Genomic DNA, 14,304 nt, shown 5'->3' with positions numbered 1-14,304 from the left:
ACTGCCTGTTGTGAAGGCTCACGGTATATAAAGCAGAGCTGGGGGGCCACTCTCATGGACATTGGTACTTTGATTTTATAAGCAGTGTCTACAACTGTTTGGAAGAACCAAATGGTGTGTAATTATGATTATCCCTTCTGTCATAAAAAAAATCCTATATAATTTTGTAAATTTGAATGTAGTATTAAATTTTTTTTCTGAGGGAGATTAGCCCTGAGCTGACATCTGTGTCAATGTTCTTCTATTTTGTTTGTGAGCCTCTGCCACAGCATGGCCACTCATGAGTGGTGTAGGTCCATGCCTGGAAACCAAGCCCAGGCCACTGAAGTGGGTTACACCGAACTAAACTACTAGGCCATTGGGGCTGGCCCTGTAATATTGATTTGAGTTGCCTGTTATTATCAGTTATAAAGATTTTCCAAGTTATAAAGTTAACCAAGGATGAACTGGTCGCTTCAGTGGCATGGGGGCTCATCACTGTGCCAGGGGTGGCTCCAGGATGGGGCAGAGGACCACTTGGCTGGAATGTTGCAGAGGACGTTGAAGGACCAGCGATGGTTTGTGTTGGTGACTTTAAGTTTTCTGAGGTTCCAAATGTGCCTCACAGGGCTCTAAGCAGCCTGGCAATTTATCATTTTTGCTTTGAGTTTCTTCGGTCTTACAGACTACCCATCAAGTAATTGAGAATTGATAAATAAGCATTAGAAGCAAGCCCCCTGTTGACCAACTTTCAGGTTTCCCTTGGTGAGTTTTCTTGAAACTCAGTTCCTGTGTATAATTTTATTCATCCAGCCCTGGGGAAAGACCTCTCCCCTGAACTTGGAGGAGGATAGCAGACACTTCCTAAACTCAACCCTAGGGCTGCAAAGTCAGGGCGAGGAGGCAACAGTGCTCCTTGTAGATAGGAGCCAGCAGTCACAGAGCTAACACGCCAAACCTACAAAACTAATAAAACTTCCATGTAAATAGGAAGGAGAAGGACAAATGGCTGCCAGGCCTGTGCATTTACTGACTCAACGCCAATCCCAGGCCACAGAGCTCTGTACACTAGATGCTTCGGTTGGACTGCTCGAGTATTGACATAGTCTTGTAAACTGAGATCCTTCAAAAGGGTAAAAAGAAAAAATAAATTTAGAGAAACGTTTGCATAGAGGTTTCCCTTGGGTTCCAGCTGCCCGACTGAATTACCATCAAACCATCGCCCTGGAATAGGGTCATGAGGGTTGGTTTTCCTGGCCTCACACAATGAACACAGTCAATATGGATGCTGCCTGCTTTTCATTTGGAAGAAATTTACATTTGATCCTGCCCTCACCCCACAAACTTCTACCCTCGTATCTGCTTGACTCTATCATTCTTAGGCCCATATATTTGCAAAAATGCTTCCACTGTTCTTTTCCCTGGTGACTGGCCTATAAAATTTCTCTCCCTCCATCTTCTTTCCATCCCAAGCAAAACTCACATTCTTGAGTTCAGACTGGCATCAATAAGGAGTTTGGAGGGAAAAAGCCGAGTGTACTAATTCATACCAAAAAGCAAATGTCTGATAAATCCTTGGAGCAGTCCTAAAACTTTTATGAATTCGAGTATCCCAGTTATACAGTTTCAGGTTGGCACTTCATTCACTAAGACCAAGGGCACGAAAGAAGTTTTTACATCATTAGTGCTACCTCCCTTCCCTGGGCTCCTTGATCCGATAGTAAGGAAACAGCATCTGGGAATAGCAGATGATACCGCTAGTCTCCAAATATTCAGAGATCCACAGTCAGTATAGACGAGACTCATGGGAGCCTCTGTGGACATGCAAGAGACTGCAACCCAACACAGGGTCCTCACATTCTCAGTCCCTGTCCTGGGGCCTCCTGAGATAGGGATTCCCAGGGATGGGCCTCCCACCCCAACTCATTCTGCATTCTCCTCTCCTCCCTACCCTCAAAGCCCAAGGAGGAGCTTCTTTTCGTCCTCTGGGAGTGTGGGGAAAAGGAGCACCTCTTGATGATGGAGTTTTGACATTTGACTCATAAATGTTAAAACCTGTCAAAGGCTTGTGATGTGTTGCTACTGTTCTAAATGCTTTAATTCATTCATTCAACAGGAAGGTATTAAGTGCTCCCTATGTGCCAATCACTTCAAAATACTATTTAGTCATTCATTCATCCAACATTTGACCTCTTATATACCAAATATTGTTTTAAATGCTATTCATTCATTCAGCAAGTGTTTACCAAGAGACTCCTGTGCACTGGGCACTGATCTAGGCTCTGTAGCAGTGAGCCAGGCAGAGCCTCCACCGCTATAGAGATGAGAGTCTACTGAGTTGCCAGGCAATGCGCAAATAGACAAACAAGAACACACGTGTATATCAGAGGGTGTTAAGTCCTACTGAGAAAAAGAAAGCAATTGAGGGCACAGATGGTGCATGTGGTAGATACTGCTCTATTTAACCCTCATTGATGAGATGGCATTTGGGCAGAGACCTGAAGGAAATGATCGAGCAAGCTATGATAAAACCAGTCAGAGGAAACAACATACAGATACCCTGAGACATAAGCATGTGTCTCATACCTGAGCAAAACCACGGAAGGCAGGAGTGGGGTGAACAAGAGGGAGGATGGTGCGTAGGGTCAGAAGGAGCTGGCAGAGAGACTGCACAGGGCCTCCCAGGGCTCTGGGAGGAATAGGCTGTTACTCTGAGTTGGACGGAGAACACACTAGAGAGCTTTGGCTGTAGGAATGACTTGTTTTAAAAGCATCCTCCGGCTGCTCTGCTGAAAATAGACTGTAAGACATCAGGGTGAAAATCAGCAGACCAATTCAATGGCTAGTGCAATAATCCAGGCTAGAGGGATGGAGACTCTGCAGTAATAGCAGCAGAGGTGGTGAGAATTGGTCAATAACTGGTTATATTTTGAAGGTAGAGTCCACAGGCTTTGCAGATGGATTGGATGCGGTACGTGAGAGGAAGAGGGAAGTGAAAGATGATTCCAAGGATTTTGTCCTGAGCAGCTACAAGGATAGAGTTGACAGGTATTGAGATGGGGGAAATTGCTGGAAGAGCTATTTAGGGAAAGGGGCGAGATAGGGAGTTTGGTTTCAGATACCATGAAGTTTGAGATGCTCATGACCTGTCTAAGGAAAGAACTTGAGCTGGCATCTGGGTGTTAGTCTGCAGTTCAAGGGAGGAGTCTAGGCTAGGAATATAAAAGTGGACAGAGATGGCATTTCAAGTCACAGACCAGATGGATGAACTGAGGGTGAGCATGGTTAGGGGAGAAGTCCCAGCATGGAGCTCTGGGGCATGCCACTGTCCAAAAAACGAGGAGGAATCCAGAACAGAGATAAAGAGGTGGCTAGTGAGATAGGAGGAGAACCAGAATAAACCGTTACACTGGAAGCCAAGCAAAGAAATGATCAAGAAAGAGGGAACAGTCAGCTATGTCCAGTGCTGTGGACAGGTCAAATAAGATGAAGCCTGATGAATTTCCACTGGGAAATTGCCAGTAGTCCTAAGCAGAGCTGTTCAGAGGAGTGATGAGGACAGAAGCCTGATTAGAGCATGTCAGGAACAACAGTATTTATGTGTTTAATTTCCGAGGTGAGCTCTATTATTATTTCTGTTTTACGGATGACAGAACCGAGGCACAGAGAGGGTTGGACCCAGCTGGGACTGGAAGCCAGACCGTTGGCTCCAGTGGACATGCCCTTTGTCTCTACTCTGTGGGCTTCTAACCTGAAACTCGCGGATGGCAGTGGAGAGGGGAGAGAAGCCCGCTGGCATCTGAGGACAACAATCTCTAGGTAAAGGGGGCAATGGAAGGAAGAAGAGGGAATGTGATTTCGCCCCCCTCAACTCCATCTTTGCTTTCGGAGAGGAATGCTGCCTAAGACAGCCACAGGGGCTGGACAGGAAAAGGTACCCTTTGCTTTTTCAATGGAATTTTATATTTCTAGAAATTAATTCAGAATCTTTAATACGTGCTAAATGTTCTTCCAGGAAAGATGTGACGTTAAATTGTCATTGATAATGACAAGGACAATGGGTAAGGTTTGGTGCTTACGTAGAAGTGTCTTGCTGTGAACTCTGCATTCACCAAACTTTATCCATGAACCTACTGCAGTCTCCGGGTGATGAGCAGCAGCAAACTCCCATAATTGGTTTTGTTTTGTTTTCACTAGATGAACTTTCCTGTTAGCTATGTTTCCAAGCCCGTGAACAGAATTCAGGGGCCTCTGAGAAAGACCTGGCTTGGAGGATGGAGCGGGGAGTGCAGGTGACTGAAGACCAGGCTTGCTGGAAGGTCAGTGTCCCGCAGTGACCTTGTGGTCCTTCCTGGGGTGGAGCAGAGGGTGAGGGGACAGAGGAAAATACTCCACTCTTCTTCCTGTTGCTCCAACTTCATAGCCTTTTTCCTTAGGACCTGGCAGGATGTTCTCCAGCAGTTACCCTCTAAACCCTTAGCCGTGGACACTCAGTTGTCATTTACTTGGTGATGGTGGGTGGTGCGTGTGATGGCAATCTGGATTCTTATCCTTATCGAAAGGAAGACAATTAGGTCACTGATAGGGACACCTACAGGAGACACTGCAAGGCAGTTGGGAGAGCCCCAAAGACATGCGTCCCCGTTGTGCAGGTCTTCACGAGGCTGGTCTTTGCAGCCTCTCAGATGGCGGGCTGGACTCCTGACTGAAGTATACAATAACGTCAGTGAGCCCCCCGTTCTCCTGCTCATTTGGGAGGGGTCTCACCTGGCTCCTTTGGAACCAGGGTAAGGCAGGACCACCTGGCAGACAGGTGACCATTCACACTTTCCAGGCTTGGGAGAGAGAAATCAGCTAGACGGAGACCCTGGGCCCCCGGATCTCGTGAGCTGACATCCTGGGCTCAGTGAGTTCTCTTTGGTATTGAGCTTCCAGTCTGAGCATTTTGAGCAGTTTCAAAAGGATTTCCCGGTGGTTACAAGGGTATTCTCTTTATAGCTATTTATTCAAGAGTAATCATTTTTCTCTATGTGTATTACACACACGTGTGCACGTGCACACACATACACGCACACACAATTAAAGTATTTCTCCTTCCCACTTTTCTTGTTTCCTTCAAAAGAAAACTTCCCTGAAAGGGGCCACAGTTTTCAAAATGAATTATTCAAAGCTGAATGCACAGACCATCCTTGCAGAGGTCAAAGTTGGTATAAAACCGGGAGCTTAATTTTAGCCAGTAGAGCACTTCTGCCAAGCTTTCTCTTCCTTGTTCTTATCTGCAAATCCAAAATATCATCACTGTCCTAAGGAGGGTCTCAATCTCCCCTCCCAAGCATCCCAAAGCAGAGCAATTTAGTATGCCTCATGCACATGAAAGAATCATGGTTATTCTGCTAATCTGGTGGACATGACACTTAACCCACAAGTTCATCCCCTCCATTGACAGAGAAAGAAGCCAAGGCTCAGAGAAGTAGCATGACTTGCTCTCAATCACATAACTACTTTTAGGAAAAACCAGCTCTCCTCACTGTGAGATATTTACTCTTGCCTCCATGACCCCCATGTAATGCCTAACTGTTCCTATGTGTTAATTCAAGTGATGCATTAATGGAAGGGCAAGAAGTTCAAGCCACCAGCATCAAAGGGATGAGAGTTGACGTGAACATCCAGGAAATTTGATATGCCTGGACTCATTTGAAGGTGTAGTTTCTGGGGGCTGAGAGAACTGAAGAGCTTGTTTAGACTATTAAGAAAATGAGAATCTAGGGGCTGGCCCAGTGGCCGAGTGGTTAAGTTCGCGTGCTCCACTGTTGCGGCCCAGGGTTTCACCGGTTCGAATCCTGGGCACGGACATGGCACTGCTCATCAAGCCATGCTGAGACGGCATCCCACATGCCACAACTAGGAGGACCCACAACTAAGAATATACAACTATGTACCCAGGGGCTTTGGGGAGAAAAAGGAAAAACTAAAATCTTTAAAAAAGGAAATGTGAATCTAATCTTTACCTGCAACAAGCAGGATTGGGAGCCAGTGGGCAGAGCACAAGGGGAGGCACCATGGCCTGTTTCAGGATGACTCCTCCCTGACAAAATGATGCTCAGAGAGAAAGCTGCTTGAAGGAAGGAATGTGTTCCAGCTATCTAAAATTCCTTGATTATTTCTTCTAAAAGATACTCATTCTATGGTAGATTATAAATATTTGGAACTCATGACTTAAATATTTGTTGCTTATGCCATGCCCAGTGTATCGTAGGCCTTCAAGTTTTTGTTGAATGAGTGCAGATGATTCATGCTAAACTAATATACCGATGATACATTTAAATTTTTAAAAAAAACCTTTTTCTGATGTATTAAGCTAAAGTTAATATGATAAACTATAACAGGAATAAAATGTATAGGCATTTACTCAGTTTCCAAAAAATCAACAGGAACAAGATGAAAGATATTTGTTTCAACAGCAGTTTGAATGAATAAGACATGGGAGCTTTTTACAGCTCAGAAGAACCAAATGTGTGACGCACATACTAAAGAGTTGATGCAATAATGAACTGTTTTAATGGTAAGACAGTTTCTAGATCAAGACTGGACATTATGACACTGTGCTCTTGGGTGATTAAACCCTATCTGAAGTATTGGAGTTGATAATTAGGTGTCACTTAATTAGGTGTCATCTTAAGAGAGGCACTGACAAACTAGACCGTGTTCAGAGGATGGGGGTGGGGTGGCAAATGTCTAAATGCCATGACATATTATGCCTTGAAAGAACTCAGAGTGTTTAGCTAGAAGAAACAACCAAAAGTGACACCAAGATTGATTATATGATGCATTGAATTTCATCAGAATGTTATGACTATGAAGCAACATCCATAATGTGGCACGGAAGTGCCTGGGGTAGTCAAAGGTGCTACCCTCAGCATGGGAATCCCTGCTCCCATCACCCAAAAAGGCTTTAGGGTATAAATTAGAACTCTCTCCAAACCATCGCTCTCCATAAACAACGGGTTGAAATTATCCTTACCCACAAATAATGATTCTACATATTTTTTTTGCCCAAATAATCATGGTCCTATCAGAGATGTTAGATAATTCCACCAGTGGATGTTTTCTGTGGCTTCAAATCATTAATGAGTTTTGACTGCAATGAAAGCAATAAATAAATGCTCCTTGTCTTTTGACAGTGACAATGATATCCACTCACAGAGCTGCTTTTTCTCTTTGGGTATAGGTTTTTAATTATGTATGAATTCACCAAACCACATTTCATTCAATTCATATATTCCTACCTGTTTTTAAGGGCCTTTATCAAATACTTTATCTATGAATTCCCCTTACCTGCTAGGATACTAACACCATGAAAAAATAATGAAGTTAGTATTGCATGACTTGCTTTTGTGGACTCTCAGATCCTTATTTTCTGAGAAGCTTCAATTCTTCTGTTTAATATTCAATTTTAGAATTTTGCCAGGAAATAACAATCATCCCATTTCCACTTTTGAAATTCACCTTTTTGAAATTTGGGAGATCTTGTTCCCCACAATGTCTCTAAGATTATGACAAGGGTTTTCTGGGATCCACCCTAAGTTCTTTCTGGACTGGTGAGAACACATCTGGATGGGGGAAGACAGATTAACGTGGAAGAGGCAGCTTCGTGGAGCAGATGGCGGTGGCCACCCGGGGCACCATGCCAGCAGGATTCTTACACCTTGGCCAGGCTCTGCAGGAAGTCATGCCGTCATCAATGCATCATTGGTCCAAAGGGAAGAGTGGCAGTGTGGGGACCCAGTATTTATGATCTAGAACTAGATGTTTTCTTCCTATTTCTTTACCATCCTGAGCTTTATTTTCCTTCTCAGCATCTTTGTTTTACTCCTTCCATTTGAAGACTCTTCACATTAAGGGATAAAACTGAAGAAAAATCGGAGGTGGTAGTTGTGTGGTTTATTAGTTGTGAGACTTTGGACAAGTTGCTTAACCTTATTTTGCAGGTTCAATTTGATTCTTTCTTAGACTGAATTTAGCCAGCCCTGGTGGTCTAGTGGTTGAGATTCCATGCTCTCACCTCTGTGGTCTGGGTTCATTTCCCCATCAGGGAACCACACCACCCATGTCAATTGTTGTACTGTGGTGGCTGTGTGTTGCTGTGATGCTGAAAGCTGTGCCCCTGGGATTTCAAATACCAGCAGGACCACCCACAGTGGACAGGTCTCAGCAGAGCTTCCAGACTAAGACAGACTAGGAAGAAGGATCTGGCCACCCCCTTCTGAAAAATTTGGCCACGAAAACCCTGGGAATAGCAGTGGAGCACCATCTGATGAAGCGCCGGAAGGTGGAAAGACCCACCTTCAGAGGAAAGATCCACGGGCAGAGCTCCCCTCTGCTGTACACAGGGTTGCTAGGAGTTGGAATCGACTCAAAGGCACTAACAACAAAAGACATAAATCTATGTAGTTGTGACTGTCTATACCATCTTGGACTCCTTAAGTTCTCTTTCTGTCCATGGATCCACCAAATGCACTTATTACTCTTTTTTTTTCCCCATAGCTTATTTTATTTCCAGTTTTATTAAGATATAATTGACATATAACATTGTATTATTTTAAGGTGTACAACATGATGATTTGATATATGTATATATTGCAAAAAGACTACCACAATAAGTTTAGTTGACATCAATCACCTCACGTAGATAAATGTTGGCAGCAATGTGGAGAAAAAGGAACCCTTCTGCACTCTTGGTAGGGAAAGTAAATTGAAAAAGCCACTATGGAAAACACTGTGAAGTTCCTCGTACGATTAAAAATAGAACTACCATAGGATCCAGCAACCTCAGTTCTGGGTATATATCCAAAGGAAATGAAATCAGTATCCCAAAGAGCTATCTGATCCCCATGTTCATTGCAGCATTATTCACAATAGCCAAGACGTGGAAACAACCTAAGTGTCCACTGATGGGTAAATGGATACTCTTTCTTTTTAATTTTTAAGATTCCTTCCTTTAAAAATCTCTCCAGACTCACTTACTCACATAATCCTCTGTAGCCTACTCTACTTCAGATCAGATTCTTGCTCCCACCTCACCCCTTGGACTGGAAACCTTGGGTTGTCCTGTGGTTTCCCGGACGTCTTTTGCCAGGACCATGGTTGGGAGTTCCCTGTGCTCTCTGCCCATGGTCTCAGGCCAACCCCTGTTCACTCCTGTCCTTCCCTTTCCTGACTCCCCCACCCAGGCTGGACAGCACAACTTCCTAGAGTGGTAAGGTCAGAGAGTGACATTCAACTTGCAATCACGCAAATGAGGGTGCTTAAAAACCTGTAAAACCTCTAAATGGCTCCATCATTACAAAATATTCTCAGTCCTAAAATGCAATATATTTTAAGACAGTATAAATTCAAAAAACGTTTTCAGGGAAAAAAAATAATAAAAGTGCACTTGGATTTACAAGACATTGGATTTCGGAAACATTAAAATGTTAAAATAAAGGGTGTCTTATTATTGATGCCCGCCTGCCACTTCCGTGTGTAACTGCTTGTTGAACAGCCTGGACGTGGTAGGGTGAAATCAGGAAATAGCTCTGTGTTTCTCCCACCACAGCCACCCTCAAGCCCATTCGGTCAGCTGCCCTTCCCCACACCTCAGTGTCATCTTGAGCAGCTGTTGCAGTGCTCCAGTCACTTCCAAGTATTAGAAAGTCCAGTATAATCCTAATCAGAACTTCACCCCTTCATCCAACAGAAGCTTCTCCTCTCTCCCATCCAGCAGCTCAGCTCAGGTCAGACCTGCTCCTTCTTCCTACCCCTCCCCTAGTCTCTCCGCTACTTCCTGTTCCCTCAGGGCCGGGGCCAGGCCAGGGGCAGGGAAAGGGGCCTGTGGTTCTGTACTTTTCTCTGAGCTGTGTAATGCTCCCTTTCATTGCTGATGTACACATATTGGAAAGTTCCTATGGGATCCTTTTGTCGGTTTGTTATGTACACCTCTCCACCGCTATTGCTCCCTCTTTCACCTCCCTGCACATACTCTCTCAGATGCTTGTGGATTCTGCACCAGGATGCCACTCCCCAGCAGGGCCATGCACTTTTAATGGCCTCGTACGATGCCCCTCGACTCTTCCTCTCTGCAGTTTGCTGCTGGGATCCCTTCACCCAAGCAGGCAGCCCTCTTGGCTGTGGCCCTTGCCAAACTGGGGAATTGAGGGCATTCCTACCACTGCCCTCTCTCCTCTCCCAACCGTGAGCGGGAGCATCAGCCGGTCCCCTACCTTCAGGCTGCTTCAGTGGAGTCAGGCCCCAGTCTCATGACCAGTAAACCCAAGGGCTGAATTTCAAGTTCTCTCAGGAGCCTTCCTGTGCCCGTCCAGCCACAGCATGGGGAAGCCTCGAGAGTTTGGGGAGATCAGCTAGGGCTTGGCCAGTGAGTGAAGTGTCAGCCACCACTTCCTAAAAATAACTCTAATCTCCACCAGTGGTTCTCTAGAGTCCTTCCTCACTTGTCCTGGGTGGTGGTGAGGAAGCCTGGGTGCCTGGGTTTGAATTCTGACTTTGTCCCTTACCAGCTGTCTGACTTTGAGCAAGCTGCTTTAATTTTATGCACTTCCATTTCCCCACCTGTAACATAGGGATGAAAATAGTACTGGTTGTTGTGATAATCAAACAAGTTCAAACATGAGTGTGTAGAACAGAGTCTAGCACCTGATGGAGTTTGAATCGCAAGACGTTGTGCTGCCCTTACTGTTTCTCGAGCTTCAGCTCCTCCTGGCCTTTAACTTCTCTTCCGGGTTCAGGCTACTCGTTTGCACATCCCTCTGGATGTGGTCTCCTTCTAGCTTATGTTCATGTCCTTCTAGAGCCCAGCTCAACAGAGTCCACTCTGCAACCACGTAGCTTTCCCTAGAGACCTGCTCTTGTCTTTTGCATCAGCAAATTTGTTATTATTCTGATTTTCAGAGAGCCTCATACCCCATCTTCCCTTTTAGTGTCTCTGCATGGCTACGTTTGAAATGCATACTTCCCCCTCTGAAATCCCCTTTCTAAAAATATAAGGAGCACATCTCATTATGTCCAGTGTTCCCTTCAGAACACTCATATTAAGTTCAGAACAGTAGTCCTTGTGTTGCTTCCTCACTCTCCTGAGAAGTAAATTCAGGAGTAAAAACAAGTCAAAATTTAGCACAATTATATTTCGAGGAGCTCTCCAACTAAAACTGATTTTTCAGTGCTCTCTACCTTTATGACAGTTTCCTAAGTAGTAACTGCAATGGGATATTAACATAATCCTCCTCCAGTATTGAAATTGAAATCTGAGTGAGGCCCCAAAGCTGAGAACTGCCCTAAAGAGAGAGCTGGATCATCTGTGTAGGGCTGGCAAAGGGATGGTCCCAAACTTGTTCTGTCATCCACCTCAATAGTTTAAAAGAGGAGGCTAGGAATTTATTAGGAGGTTGAACCAGCTGGTGGCAAGGATTAGTTTGAAGAGAGTTGGTGGTGTCTGGCATTCCCACCACTCCTGCCCCCACCCCAACCCACCCTGGCTTGGGAGGACGGGAGTGGATATTTCGCCCTCACCTTAAGCAAAGCAAGAGACACTTCAGAAACCACTCAGAGAACTTCACCTGTGTAGCCCAGAATTGCGTGGGTGCAGACTGGCATCTGCCTTCCATCTGTAAAGCTCAAAGAAAAGATTGTGACTGGAGCTGCCTCTCCCAGGGAGCAGGATAAAGAGACAGAGCTTGAGAAGCGAGGGTACCCAAACATAAGGGTGTACCAGGTCTATGGGGTAGGGAAGTGAGTGGCCAGCTGGATACAACTTTGACTTCTTTAAAAGGACTGCAGGTTGGAGATCTCCATGATGTTAAGCGAGGTGTCAAGGGAAGACTCCCAAAGAACCCACGCAAGCGCTACACAGGAGAAAGAATCAGCCTGACCCAGATTGCAAGGATTACAACCAAGTGAGTCCTTTCTGACTCCTTCCCTTTCTCCATTTCTCCAGTTCCAGGGAGGCTGAATGGGGAGGAGGAGTGAAAATAGAGATGAAGTCAACCATGACGCCCTACCCCACCGCCAGCTCCTAATCTTGTATCAGGCCCAATCTGGCGAGTAGAAAGGAGTTTAAATTGCATGACAAATTTGAACTCTGGATTGAACTGGACATTTTTATTATCTGAAAAATGAGGCTATTTGTTAATTCCATAGGCCCTACCTGAGATTTCATCCAGAAGCAAAGACGAAGCATTCGATTTAGCACAGAAAAAATAGTATAATTGCTTTCTGCTTGCACTCTCTTTTGAGTCCAGCTCATTTAATGAACCAGTGACTCAGTAATAAGAAAGCAGAGTCCATATCCTCTGTCTAGATGGTCTGTGGACATACAGGATGATTTGGTTGTGGTGTTGGATGCATGATTTTCACATTAAGAAGTTCCTATACATTAGGAACCCGCCCCCAGATTGATGACCTTTTAGTCTTCTCTCCTAGTTTTGTCCATATGCTTTGGTTGTCAATCATCATGAATAGAAGATGGTACAGGACCAGGGTGAATTCCTCTTGCCATCCTCAGCAAAGAGCTGAGCACTTGGCCATGAGAGGCGTATGAAATATTTGGCAAAAGACGGAACCCAGGGACTGAGAGGGAAGCTTAGCCATCCAAGGCTGGAGACAGGTCCCCGCAGTGGGGAGCTCCCTGTCCACAAGTTCAGCACTGCAAGATGTGGGAGGGTGGGTGGGGGGTCACGAAAGCAAGCAGGTGAGCAAGAGCTTGGGGGCGGGAGCTCCTGTAGAGTCGCAAAGGCTGGAGTAGGTAGAAGGTCAAGGTGGGTGGGGAACTGGGAGGTGGCGGTCTGTGTTGGGAGGAGCTGAGAATGTTATAAGGGCACTGGTGTAGGGTTGCCAGACTTAGCAAATGAAAATACAGGACACCCAGTCCTCTGCTTTATCTGGCCACTCTACTCTAGAGGTTCTGCTGGACCAGGGGAGGGAGGAACACTATCTTTAGCATTTGCTATTGTGGCCCGTAGAGTCACTCCAAATTAAAGAGAGGGAAACAGAGTGGAAATCGGTTGTTCTCCTTGTGCATCTGAGAGAGAGGGAACATTACAAATAACAAGATGCATCAACTATTATCACCAGAAAACGAAGTTAGATGGAAGAAATATTGTGTGCCTTGGGGATGAAATGGACGCGAGAGAGAGCAAATTTATGTTATCTGCTTTAAAGAAATATGGCCTAGATATAAATGACTCTAAGAGAAGTCATATAACAATGTAAAATATGTTAAAAAGTAACAGTCTTTAATTTAATTTTGAGTCAAATAATTGGGTTAAATTTATTCCTTGTGCATCACATAATTTTAACTTTCATTATGCAGAGCTGACTATGCCATTTAAATTGTGAGATTATGTTAGGCACAATGAATTTTAATGGTATTTACTATTTGCTGGATATTCCTAAAAGGCCGAACATCTTGAAAAGTTTGTTCAAGTTATTTCAAACCACTTTCAGAGCCTTGTTAGCAAGCGAGAGCTGAGCTCCCGTCAACAGAGGCTTTTGAAAAACTGACAGACACAAGTGCTGATCTGCTCGCAGTATCAGGAGCGCTATTTTCATACCAACAAATTCATTTGCAAGGGAGGTTCTTGCTGCCACTTAAAGGGCCCCCATCGCGGGCACCTCCCAGCTGTAGTCCTGTGATGCTGGGCAGCACCAGACAGGTGCTTAGAACAAAATAAATCTTCCTCCACCTCCCCGGTTTTTGAAGGGCTAAGCCTCTGGGTGATTGAACACCAAGTGCCCCACTTACTTCCACCACTCCAGCCCCTCTTAGATGAGCCGTCAGCATCCTGAGAAATGATGCTGAACATACTCTAGGATAACAGGTACCAGGGCATCGATGAAGAAATCAAGAAATTTCAGAATGCAAATACCTGTGCTGCTGGAGTTAAGGAGAGAGCTGACATATCTTGCGGATCTGAAGGGGAGCCCAAAGCCCAGATGGGTGAAGTCATTTGCTCAAGATCCACTAGACAGTGCCAAGGAGGTGTTCCTGAGACCCGGACTGGAAAAGTTACCTTTTTATTTGGTATATTCTTAACATCTAGTTGCAAAGTCCAGGTTTGTTTTTTATTGGGTTTTCTTAAACTGAAGTGCACCTATATTTGTGTTGCCTTCAGCACCTTAAATTATAAGTTTCTGCATGAAAAATAGTGTGGTTTCTCTAGAAATTTCTCTGACAGGAAGTCTAAAACTGTTAGTTCTTCACAATCCCAAAGCCGTCATTGTGAGAACCAAGGTAGGTCTCTCTGCTGATGTGCTATTCCTGAGTTTGGACTTCTA

The 14,304-nt window shown here is 44.8% G+C and overlaps 1 long non-coding RNA gene across 1 annotated transcript in view; it reads left to right on the top strand.

The window, feature by feature from the left end:
- LOC138920969 (uncharacterized) overlaps positions 1-14,304 on the top strand; it is a 47,711-nt gene that overhangs the window by 29,184 nt on the left and 4,223 nt on the right. Inside the window, exon 2 of the long non-coding RNA XR_011433101.1 lies at positions 4,177-4,298. This is a non-coding gene — a long non-coding RNA (uncharacterized lncRNA). The remainder of the gene's footprint in view (positions 1-4,176; positions 4,299-14,304) is intronic.

This window comes from Equus caballus, chromosome 27 (assembly GCF_041296265.1).
Source record: "Equus caballus isolate H_3958 breed thoroughbred chromosome 27, TB-T2T, whole genome shotgun sequence".
Lineage (NCBI taxonomy): Eukaryota > Metazoa > Chordata > Mammalia > Perissodactyla > Equidae > Equus > Equus caballus.
Note: the sequence above shows the minus strand (reverse complement) of the source record. Positions and strands in the feature narration are given on the sequence as shown.